This window comes from Bombus impatiens, unplaced genomic scaffold (assembly GCF_000188095.3).
Source record: "Bombus impatiens unplaced genomic scaffold, BIMP_2.2 scf_1506, whole genome shotgun sequence".
Taxonomy (NCBI): Eukaryota; Metazoa; Arthropoda; class Insecta; order Hymenoptera; family Apidae; genus Bombus; species Bombus impatiens.
This window is the reverse complement of record NT_177925.1, coordinates 254,307-267,923: the sequence shown is the minus strand read 5'-3', so window position 1 is coordinate 267,923 and position 13,617 is coordinate 254,307.

The window sequence follows — 13,617 nt, the reverse complement described above, 5'->3', positions numbered from 1 at the left end:
GCCCCAACCTCAAACGCCTCTGCCGACCCACGCCGCCGGTGCCTCCAACACCGTCACTCCCCCCACCGCTGTCGTTCATCCTCACATTCACGCACATGCTCATCATCATCAGTTGGCGCACGTGGCTCAGCAGTACCCTGCGCTTCTTCATCAGACGCCTCATGGCCTGGCTGCCTGAACGCGAGATCATCCTTCAGGTTTTGACGCCCCAGAGAAATCGTGGATGAGTCGTGCCATCGTACACGGCTCGACCTTGCAACGCAACTTCTTCATCACCGCCGTCGTCGTCGTCGTCGTCGTGGTCGTCGTCGTCGTTACTGGAAATCGGCATCCACGACAACGTCGGATAGATAGATATGTACCCGCACACTTATCGAAATTTGTTCAGCAGCTGTTCAAAGACTGCCTATCACTTGTAAGGAAAGATAATGTTTCGCGAGTAGTAATATTATTATTATAATATTATTTTATTATTATTATTATTATTAATATTATTATTGCCGATCATCGTCATCTTTATCGTCACCCATGTTTATTATCCAACGGAAGGAATACTGTTGTATAAAAGAACGTGACTAATTACAGCGTCCTTGAAACGTCAACCATCAGACTCTTTTCCCGCGTGTCGGTATCAGGTGTCGGTCTTCTTCGAATAGTGCGCATTACGATATGCGGCACCAAGCAATCTGTCCAATTCGTAATTCGGTAGTACTTCCTCCAGTTATATATATTATATATATAGTAAAGCAAATTAGCGTCACTTAGTGTCTGTCCTTCCCCATCTCATCAACCTTTACCCCTAACTGGATGAACACCTTCTGTCCTCCTTACTTCAACACCGGTCTGTACCACTTGCTCGAAACTCTCGATCGTACGTTTGCTTTGTCTTGTACTGTTCAGCTCGCGCGGTCCATCGGGAACGATTTAAAGAAAACATCGATCGGTGACAATTACGCAAGGACGGTTCAAGAAACGACGACATTGGATCCCATGGTTACGACACTGCGATTCGCCTAGGATCACGGCTGGGAAAGATCTCTTCCTAGGGGTAAGTCTATCGAAAGATGTATCGAAAGGTGCATCGAAGCGGAGGAAGAAGCGCGATCTTCAAAAATTCGATCGATAGCGTACGTTTCGAATTATTATCGGATATAGAGAAACTCGCGGTGTTGTTAAGAAATTCGAATATTTCGTTTTGTTAAATTTTACATTTATTTGTTCGACACGCGAAACGTTGATCGCTACTGTCTGTGATCTCGCGGTAGATACTAATATTTGCAGAGACGATCTTGATCGAACTATGATTATCGTGTCTCTCCACCGTTGTTCGGTATTAGCTTAATTTCCCGATGTACTTTGTCGTTTCGTGGGATCCAATGCGCTTTCCTTTTTCGACATTTCAACCGAACAGTGGGACGTAGGCCGATTTCCGATTCTGTACTATCCCGATAAACATTAGCGAATTCGATTTGCGCATGTTCGTTCGATCGCTGACGACTTGCAACAGGGTGAAACGATTTAGATCTAAACTCTAGATCTTTGTAGATAACTTCTGTACTTCCTGTTCGTTTCATCCTGCGGGAGGCCATCAGCTAGGGAATCGTTAATAGAAATCAGAGAGATCAAAGTGAGAAATTAAGACTGGGCCCGTTCGTAGTTCTCGATGCAGCGACTTGCGAGGACAAAAGTGACGAAAGTCACGGCCATCTCGCAAACGATTAGGTCGAGGATGCGTCTGAGGCGGACCTAGTCCAAAGCAACCATGCGTTCGAAGAATTAGTCTAATTATGTCCAGAGTGTTGTATTCGCCTACCAAGGATTGCAAACTAGTACCTATAATTCTTATATTATATGTAAAAAATCGACTTAGATTTAAAGGCATACCTAGTGGACTGTGGAGTGGTCGGGAGTATTATTCCGAGACTGAGTTTAGGATATCCGTTGTGGAACTAGCGGTATGCCAATGAGTCCTCACGACCGACGAGAAATCGTGATGTTCGATCGATGGTAAATTTCGATTTTTCGCAAGGAAAGGGATCGTACGATCGAACAATGTTTTCATCGAGACAAAAGGAATTTGTTCGTTAGTCATTTCGACATTATTTATTTGTTGAATGCGAAATTATTGTTTCGTTTGGAAAAATTCCAGAGTTCTCACAAATATATAGATATATAATAATACATCTATCAAAGAATCAATTAATCGAGAGTCCGAATTTAAACATTTTTCTCGTCGAGCGTTCGACATAATATTCGTCCTTGTATCTACGTAGCTATCGTAACTCGGTAACGAACTTCGATTCTCCGAAAAGTTCACGACACCGAAGAAAATTCAACGTGGAAAAGCTAGCGTGCCAGGTGCCGAAATTCCTCTTCCAGATTCGAGGACGGATGTTATCTCGGCCAGCCGAGTGGAAAGGGAGCGACTCGCGAGACGAGCGAACCGAACGGGCCAACCAACGAAGTCCTAAACGCGGTCTTTAACTGTAAGAGCGAAGAAGACGAAGGGTTTACCTTTTAATTGGTACGTCAGCGAGTAAGTAGGTAATTTAATCGGATGTTAAATGAAAATAAATATCCCAATGGATCTCTATTCTCTAAGGTGCAACATTATCTAAATTATAAGGGCCGCTGAATGAGTGTGCATGCCTACGGTATATTACATACACATACACGCGTATTTTCTGAATGTTTCGTGCGAGTGTGCGAGCGCGCTCACGCGCCTACACCCCTATTATACACTTGTGTGCGCGAGTATGTGTGTGTGTGTGTGAGTGAGTGAGTGAGCGAGCGAGCGAGTGAGTATGCGTGTATACGCGTATGCATGTGCAGCGTATGACGAGCCCGACGAAATGTAAGCGCGGGCTTTACATCGACGAGAAAAATCGATAAAGAGAAAGTAGGACCGGCGAGGATCGGAATTTCTTTAAAAGTGTAGGCGCGCGCGCGTTGTGTACTTGCGAGCGTGTAGAGAGGGAGAGCGTGAGCGCGGCGCGTGAGTGGAGTGTGTGCGAGAGAAGAGAACGACGGGACGCAGAGCGATAGAGATTGAGCGGAAGAGAAGATGCGGAGAGCGGTAAAGTGAAAAACAATGTTATAAATAACGATAAATAGAAGCGTGTCGCGAAGAGCGAGGAAGCAACGAAGCAGCGAAAAATATGTATTGTAATAATTAGAGTAACTTTTAAACGAAAGAAAAATGGAGAAAAGGAATGTACTTACACACACAGAGACGTACGTCTGCGCATGGAAATACACGCGAAACACACCGTGAGATTGGATCTTGGATAGATGATATATAGATTCCGCCGCGACTACTATTAATACATTAATTATGTAACGACGAATAAAGTATTGAATACACGAGTATAGATAAGATGGAAATAGAGATGCGAAAACGAGGCGACCAGAGATCGTATGAAAAAAGAAAAAAAAAAAAAAATAAAGAAAACAGAACAGGAAAATTTCGCAGGGATCGACGTCAAGGTCAATATTGCAGTGGGCGCACCATTCAGATTTCAACGTGAATTATTGATTGTAATTAGTTGCTAATTGTTTTCCCGCTGACGATCTTCGACGCGATTATTACGATTATTATTATTATTATTATCATTATTATATCATTATTATTATATTATATTATTATATTAATTATTATTATTATTGTGAGCGTCACGTTAATATTATGTTATTGTTTTTATTGTGTGTTGTTTTGTATGTACCTATCAGCCAATTACGATCATGATATTATTATTACAAAATGGTAACGAAACGAATGGGCCTGCAGGTATACATGTACGCGGAAGCGCACAGCTCGACAAGTATACAGAGGAACACGGTTTTATCGAATCTGATTAATTTTCATTTTCCGCGGGATAATCCTCGAATCTGCATCGAACAGGCTACTTCGATTAACGAAATAGTCGATATTCCGAATTTTCGATTACGTTTCCCAATTATTTTCCCCTCTGTTATGTTTTGTGTTACCTTTTTTCAAATTTTTCCTTTTTGCTCAAACCCGCCACGGGAAGCTTTATATTAAATTTGACTTGTTTCGGAAGCTTTAAGACGCGTTTAAACGAGAATCGACGAGCTTTCCATCGAATTCGATCCGAACATCTCCGGGAAAGCATTTTTGCGAGATCGATCGACGAGGATGTTTCAATGGAGACGATTTGTTATGTTCTCGAGTAATCGAGGAGATAGGAAGAGACGGAGCGAGAGAGAAAGAAAAAGGAGAGAATGAGAAAGTGTGTGTGTGTGTGTGTTTGTGTGCGCGAGAATGGAACGCCAGGCAATCTCGTTTGCTCGAAGGGAAAAAAGAGGAAGAAAATGTTATACATTGCGAGAACGCGAATTTATTTTTTTTATATTCAAGTTACTAAATGAAGAAAAAAAAAACGAAAAGAAGCGACAAATTGTTCTTGTGTTATTACGTTTCTTTTTTTTTATATCGACGTCTAAGTGATCAAGTGACGTTTATAATTTCTTCTGGATGAAAGGAAATGTGAAGAGAATTATAATTATATTATTGTTTCATGCTCAATATTGTTACATTTACTCGATCAACGAACGCCGGACCTTGAACACGAAAAATTAACGTCCTTCCACTTCTACGAACATCCATTGTAACTTTACGAAGCTCATTTACATATTCCGCGTTTACTCTGTATATCTGTCACGAACCCTCACCAACTCCTAATTTTTAAGTGATTCATCCTCCGTTGCATATATTTCTTAACGGCGTATTCTCGTGAATTCCTGGTACAAACTAACGAGCAACGCTACAGAGACTTTGTTCCCTTTGCAAACCTCGCGAGAATTCATGGCTCAAATAATGTTGGAACGTACATGATTCGCGACGTACTGATAACGTTTGCGGTCGTTTGTACCTGTAATCGACCAGTACGATAACGAGCTGTTCGCTGCGAGGTAAGTAATCGAGTTGGAGTTGGGATAAGCGTGTTCTATTCTTCCTTTTATGCTTGCAATTTGACACGTGGTCTGTATAAGTATGCCTGTACACGTGCCGATCGTTAATCAATACAAAGGCATACGTTCTCGACAAAGATTAACATATTCTGTGGTGAAAAACGAAACGAACGAACCGCGTTCCATATAATTAGAACGTACACGTCGCTTTATTTCGCGTTGAAGTCCATGTAATCGTCCGTTGGTATTATTTTAGCCATGATAGTCGAGCCGTACGAAGTTCTCCGGGGCAATTGTTTCCATACTTTTAGGAAGTACGAGTTTCGTTAAACGAAAGATACGAATGTTCGTCCCTCGTGATCGAATCTGTCTGGTTTTAGTTGTATTTGTACGATATTAATTATGGTCGTAAGTGAGATATTATACGCTACTTGTAAATAAAAACACAAGATTTATCCTGTATCGAAGTGCAATAATAAAAACATGTTTAATTAGTGCCAAAGTAATTGCAGAGATAAGAAGATAACACACGATCTCCTCCTGCGGCCGGAATCTCGTGGCTTCCGCCGAGGAAACGGCGAACAAGTACCTTTATAAAGTACGCCGCTTTATCGCGCAAGTAACGGGAAAAGATAAACGGTTTTCCACGAAACTTTAGCCACTCCGGCGTACGTACGTGATTTCAGAAGTTTAATCACGCCCCCCGCCCCGTCTTAAGCGACGATTTAGCAATCATCGTATATTAAACGAAAGTTGTAAAAATACCCCTTGTCGGAGTAGAGACGCGATGAAAGTTTTTAAATCACGCTTAATGCCATGATCGACTGTGAGTTTGCTCTTAAATCGAACCTGTTCTCCTTCGGTTTCGTATCAACGCATATGCATGTTAATCAACCGGTTACTATGAGCCGATGTGTTTACGGTCATTCATAATAAACTGAAAAGTACCTACTACGCTATTCGCGTGACGTTCGATTCACGGACTGCTCGAGGATAAGCGAGCACGTTGGATCTTATTGAAAATTCATAGATTAGTATCGTATCGTGCCTCGCTTGCTATTCCGGTCGTTTAAACGTATGTAAGTTAAACGTACGAGATAAACGTATCGATAAATTTCTTTTTATTTCTCAATCTAATCGGTCTTAATCTGATAAATCTTTCTACGGTGGAGGAAACTGAGACCACCAGCTCGCAGTAAGTAGGAATAAATTAACTTTGAATAGTCGAGTCATGTTATATAGACGATTCTTTAATCGCTTTTATAATACTAACACGATCAACGATGTTTTCTGCATATAGATATTTCTCTAGAAATTAATAATTAATCAACTAATTAGTAAAGCGTATAACGAGAAGAATAGAACGAATGGTGGTGGGTATAAAGATCGAGACAAGATGTTACGAAAGAAACTGTGGAACCGCATGCTGGAAACTTGGACACGGTGTCTGGGTCAAATGACCAACTTTCTATCGATAAAAAAAATTGACCGGTCTCTGCTCGTGCTATTACTTTCTATAGGAACGGCGCAGCCCTTGAATATCCGGACGAGGAAGCGAAAAAAAAAATTGGAAACTTCCTCCCCAACTTTCTAACCCGCTTTTCGTTTCACCTACATCTTCAGTTCTGCAAAACGCTTTCCTCGATCACCACGCGACTTTCGAACCTAGTCACGCGATACAAAATGTTGCTATTCCGTATAGAAAATTAGCAAGGATAGCGACGTTCATTAGAATCCAATCTTACAAATTTCGTGTTTCGTGTTTCGAGTTTCGCGTTCGTGTTTCTACAGAAAAATTGGTGCTTTGGTGTTTGTGAAGATCATATTAGATAATTACGTGAGGTGTTTAATAATCAGTGCGACGAAGATACGAAACATAGGAGTAATATGTACCTAGTGTGCAGGTGAATTTGTTATTTTTATTAAACGAATTAAACAAATATTTTATTTCCGACTTCACATTTGAAATTTAGTCTTACGTGCCCATGCGGCATATAATTTACTTTTCCTTGGAAATTGTTATTTGTTCAACGTAGTCATAGTCAACTATCGGACGATATTAAACACGTACAATGCACACATGTGCAGAAACGTTGAACCAGAGTAACGGAAGGTCTAATAACGAGGACTGATTGAGTAGGTGTAATTTGTAGGACGATATTTCATGATTACCACTCCCACGTTGATATGCAAGTAAGTCTTAAATGAAATCTCATAGGCGTTCTTACATAACCCACTTCTCTCTTCGATCCAATATCTCTAGAATTCCTAATATTATTATTATTTCTATAAAGCTACTCAACTAACTTGGTTCGTCAAAAATTTTCGAAATAAAATATTCCAAGCTTTTTTTGAGGTATCGTTAGAGGTATCGTGTAAATTTTCTTGGCCTTGAAATATTCGGAACAAAGTTTGGACAGCTACGTGATATGAAAAATGACCTCTCGCGAAAACGTGACCGATAATTACGAGAAAAATACCTTTGTGCAAAGTTCTCACATTTTTGTCGCAACGCATACACGTCATCCGGCACGCGAAATGCATGCGAAGGACGCCGTAACCTTCTTATCTGGCTGTCGTAACGGAGGTCGATTGTTCGCCTCGTTATTCGAAACGAGGAACGTTCAAGCAGAACGTAACGCCTTCTTAGCGCAACTTTTGTGGAAAATATCGGATCAGAGAGCAGGCGATCGGCGACGTCGGTCGTAACAACTTATTTGCAACTGCTAATGATGCAAAAATACGATCTTTCTCAATTGAGCTTTGTATCGAAGTACAAAATGGCGTTGCTTTCAGAAAGCCATAGGATTACGTATCGAACTTTACCGCAAGATTCCATATTATTATATTCCTGTGAAATTTCATCGCGAGCACGATCAGGCGGTTGCGGGATGAAAGTGGATCTCCTTGCCAGTGTAAGTCGTTAATGTCGAGGGAAGAAATGGTTCATCGTCTCCACGGCTATATTTCAACGAAATAAAAATTCGGAATCGGCGAGTCGACGGGATTGGAATCTGCAACATTGTGCGGAAAATGACCAAGAAGAGGCGTTCGGCCGGCGGACTAATAAAAGGTTGACCAAACGTCCTTCTCAGGCGGAATGGAGGAGCCAGTTTTTCGAGGCAACGAAGACACCCGCCCACCGTGTTCCACCTATTCGACTCGAACTCGCCACGACCGCCGGCACCGGGTATCTTCCAGTCGAAGACGAACGCCCACTCATTCGTATGACCACTGCGAATTTTATTCTTCTTCTCGAATTGAATTTCATATAAGGATAGTTAGCCCCTCGAGGGTAGCTTGCGTAGAAACGATAGAAAAATATTGTTCGTTTCTACGGAATATTTGAATATCATATCGGTCCGAACAAAATATTCAAGATGGAAGTCAACGTTGAACCGAGAAAGAGATACGTATCTTATATACCTGTTGTAACTTTTCTATGTTATTCGATATTACTTACTTCGGACAATCTTTTACGATAGTAATAAATCGATGTTGGTCGTAATTATGAAAAGTTTCACGGGACGAACGAGATGAAAGCCGATTAACCCAGAAACAATCGAACGCGAGATTAACATTAATTTAACGAATGACCGACGAAAGGACACGATAAAGAAACGATGTTATTGCCTCCAGCCGCGAGGCAATAACATCGGAGAAGAGTTTCATTTTTGTTTCAGCTAATCCTATTCGCGTATAACAGAGCAATGCTATTAAGAGGCGGGCGAGAGTCCGATGGCTCGACGAGGGTCAGAGAATAATTCGACCGAGTCGCGAACCCAGTTCGATCGAGGTGGGGTTTTCTGCGTGTATCCGATTGAGACGTTATTCGAGGATTCTCCGATTCTCTGCCGCTATTTCCGACCAATAGTCACGACGGAGGAGATGAAATCCCCCTAACAATTCAAGTTTCCAACTCCTAGCCGTAAATTAAAGAATTTAAAGTCCGTTCCAAGTCAAATTTTTCAATCTGTTTACATCGATTCTTTGCCTCGGTGGAATTTCATATTCGACTTATTTGCGTTCGTCCAAATTGCTCGCAGTTAGTTGCTAAAAATAAGAGAGCATCTAGTACCTACGTATGTTAAAAGGTAGACCTTCGAAACGTTCGAGGAAACCGAAGTTTTATTACTTTTTTGCGTCGTCTTTGCTTATTCTTCTACGGTCAATTTAAAGCATTTGGTCCGTACGATATTATTACTCTTTATAAGCGAACGTGAGATATTATATTTCTACGTATCTGAAAAATTAACAAGTACTGCATAGGAATAAATTTAAAAAAGAAGGGTGCCAGTATAGTTTGCTCGATTAACAGTGTTCCGAAAGATGGAACGTTTCAAGAGGGAGGGAGCCGAGCAACGTTGGAATGCGTTAAAAAGAGTGGCTCGCCGGTCATTAATTCAATTAAGATTGCGGTTTCGTTTGAACATTATGTACGTCGTTCGTCACCTGAGTCTGATAATTTTGTAACGACAATAAAACAATCGTTTTAACGACTAGCTGAAAACATACTTGCATCGCGGCACTGTCCACCGTTTTTATCACGATCGCGAAAGAAGAGGACTCAGAAGCACTTACGATCGAGCTCGTTATCTCAGAACTTCGCCCTGGTTGCCTCATAAATAATTCATTCGGCGAGCAGGTTTCTCGGCGGGACATTTTTTCGTACGGTGCCACACTCAGCGTCCAATGAATTACTGGTATATTCAGTGTAACGACGCTTCTCCGCGAATGCGACAGACTTTTTATCGTACGTCCGCCGCGAACTCCTCGGTCATCTAAAAATAATCTGTTCGAATTGGCGTTTCGCTCGAGCACGTGCAACTTCGTTTTACCATAGATAGACGGCAGCGTTTTTCAGGTGAACGGGCAAGTCGAAGTCCGAATCAGAGTCAGATTTGCGAAGCATCGCTCTCCGGTTTGATTTTAGTAAATTCCTCGTGGCGATCGTTTAGTTTGTTCGTGGCTAGAGTCGTGTTATCGAGTTGCATCGTTTGAGAAAAGTCGAGATCAAAGCCGAGAGAATGATCGGGCTCGTTTCGACGAAGCAAAGAGACGAAGATAGAAGAAATCACCGACCGTTGGTGAAATTTCCATTGATTTTTTCCTCGATGCCGGACGTTTTCGAATAAGTAAAAAAACTATTAGAATTTCGCTCGTTTCGCGAAGGTAATAATGGAATAAAAAGGAAAGAATTCAACGACCGTCCAGAGTTTCGATTAATTTCTGTACGCAGGCTGCGTGTTTTCAAATAACCGAGAAACTAAGAGGAACGAGGAAGAACATGGATGATATTAAAAGAGGAGCAAACAGTGGATCCGACCAAGAAGCAAGGAAGCGTGATTTTTGCGCCCACAGCCGTGGTTCTTTGCGCTGTCTGAATGTTGCGAGCGACTCTATTCTTAGAAAAGGATCGCCCGAGAACAGCCGTATTTACAATGTAGGTGTACCGCATTTAAAATATTGCCTTTAATATATAGCGACCGTGGTGGCTGGAACCATACGCAGCGAAGAAGATTGCACACGTAGTGGGGGGCAGGAAGGTATTTAATACGTTTCGGCGCATAAATTGCCGAGTATATGGGGCGTTATGGGGTGGGACGTGACCATCGTCGAGCGTTCGGCTCTCTCGCCAGAGCGAAATCATCGCTGTCACGGCCACCATGTTGCCCGTTGTAACCTGGGACATCGTTTTCTCCCTGCCTTTCTCGATTCGTTGATTTCTCTGCTCTTCGCCTCGCATTCTTCCCCTGCACGTTTGCCTGTACCTGACTACGGCCAAGAACGTTCGAATTAGGGAGAAGAATCGTTTCTCGCCACTGCCAATTTCTTTGGATATTACAACGCGCTGCAAAGATGAAAGATGTCCTCTGGTCGACAAAACTGTACAATTCCATGGGGTACCTTTTGGTCGAGAAGATTTACGAATACCAGAAGGGATCGTTGGATTCAATGGGCAACGGCATCGTCGTTCGATTTCGGCATAGATTTCCATTGAAAAGAGACTAAAAATCGCGCGAGATGTATCGCTGGTTCCGGGAAAACAGTCGCGGGACGCGTGCGATTTATTTACTTGTCCGCGAAATTCACCGTTCCGATTGGTCGATGCTAGGGTCTGCGATATAAACTCGGACCGTCGTTGAAGCCGAGAGCCGCTTCTGCCGTAGGGTTCTTCATATTAGACTTTTTCGTATTCCTTCGGCGCATTTAACCGGCTATTTTATGCTCCTCGTGTAGGATACAGTCTCCCTCATGGCCGGTGCTCTTGCCAGCAACCGGATAATAACGCCGGGAGACGGTCGGTGCCGTCATTTTGAGATTTTATTATATCGCCGTTTGTCCTCCCCTCGCGGACGCGGTTTAAGCGTGCACCTCTGGTATCCTTAATTGGGATTAATACGAACGGCGATCGCGACATGTGTTGCGACCGAATCGTTCACCTGTGTGCGTGCATCGGGTGCTTAAAGCTTCTTCACGTTTTAATTCGAACCGGTGTCCGAGCTACCGCTCGACGTTTAACGTTTTTCGCGATTCGCCCGCGAAACACCATCCGCCAGCCACTCCACGTCGACTTTGCAAGTTTGTAATTGGACGATACCTCGAGCGCCGATGGTTTCCGAGCGCTCGAGCTTCCCACGAGGCCTCGGCCGTTTCCTTCCAGCGTTTCACGCCGCTTGTTTCAGACTTTGGAACGCAAAGCCGGCTTTACTCGCGAGACAGGGCTCGCTTATATTGCTGGATCTTCGTACAAATTTATACGGACAGGCCAGCTCTTGGTTATTGGGGATCAGATTTAATTTCGCTGCATTCAAGGAGGAATCTGAGACGATGTTAAACCGGTGTTAAGACTATGGTTGCAATGGATACGCGTTCCGAGAAACGCAAATGTGTGTTGGGACAATCGGCTAAAACCATTAACCATAGTCATTACGCGATAATGCGACGAATGGAGATGCAAATTGACGCGAAAAGATATTAATCGAGATCGGTTATATAATTAATCCTACTAAATCCTACTAAACGATGTATCGTCTTCGTTCGAAGAAAAATATCTGTGAAAAGACAACTTGTTGAGAGAGAGAGAGAAAGAGGAGAGGACAAGAAGAACGAACGGAATGAGAAAATAACGTTTCTTTCGTTCGTTGTTCCACGGGAGAACACCATTACCAGGAATTACGCGGTTCGAAGAAACACAACGATGCGATCGATTCGGACAATGCCTATGGAGTCGCGGTACATTAATTTCTTTCTTGGAATCGTACTGGGTCATACGCTGGGACAAACTTTATACGCCATCGGAAGTCTACGCTACGATCTCATAATTTTCTGGAAATATATTTCGCTTTAACGTCGTGCTGTTGGTTGGAAAATTAATGTAAGTAATTAGCGACTATCATATTCTTGGAAATCTTGAAATGACAACAGGGTGATAGCATCACGCGAGGAATGCGTTATAAAATTATATTTTCATTTATAAAATGGTAAAAACGGGGGCAAGATAGATGCACGCCTAATTAGGATATTAATCACGCCCAGACATTCGTATTCCATGTAGGTAATTAAAAGTAGCCAGGGGTCGCGCTTTAATTTCATACTGGAGATTAAATAGTTCGACTCGAGTGTCATAAAGCGAAAGAAATATCATTCTTACGAATCGTGAATTCGTTATCGCTCGTACCAATTTGTCCGCGATTATCCGCGTGAAAGTCGATTCCGAAAAATCGTCACTACTTCGTCGTGCATTACTTTGAAATTTATCAGAGCACGAAGACACGGTCGAGTAAGCCGGTCGGATAGCGTGCCACGCAATTTCCATTTTGCGAAGAAATTTCAACGGTAGAAGCAAGCTGCGTTCACTTGTTATTCTTTGTCCTTATCGCCGATGCAGATCGGCAAATTTTATTCTAGGGAAAATGATTTCTAATTTTCACCCTGCTTGCGATAAATACCTTATACGTAAATCTCGAATTTTCGACAGTTCCAGAGAGACATTAACGAGAGAAATCAGTCAGAAAATGTAAAATACACCGTGCGTCGCGAGAATCGGACGCGGATCGAGCGCAGCTGCCGTACGGTTTGCAGCATTCGAGGATCTTGGGTGATAGGGTGTGATAGTGATTGAAAGAACACTCGAGTTTGTTTTACAATAAATATTTATTAACGATAATATCCAATGAGTACATTTGGCATAAACTCGCGGTTGTTAAATTCGGTTCGCGGTTCGCGGATGCAAGTTCAAGCTCGGAACGTTCCAACGATTTCTGTCCCGTGGCTCGCTACAGATCTTCATCCGGATATTAGCGAAATGCGAGAGACGTTGGAAAACAGGCGTAACTAGTAAGTTTTATTTTAAAAAAATGCTTACTAGTTACGCGTGTTTGAAGAGGAATAGCGGAGGGCGCCACCGCACAGTGACAAGAAACACCTCCGCCGAACAAACATTTTCTCTTTGTCTTCGGTTGCTATCGTCTCTTTCTGAACCCTTCTCGCCTCGATACGAACGATGGACAGAGAAACGTTCTCGCGACGTCTCTCTCTCTCCCTTCGCGATTCTCTATCCAGCGTGATCCCCTTCTCTGGCCATTTCTTGAATATCTCTTCTTCCACCGCCTCACCTTTGCCATTTCGGTCGGTTACTCTCCTCTTCCGATCGAGTGCCGCGCCCATGTCGACGACGACGAC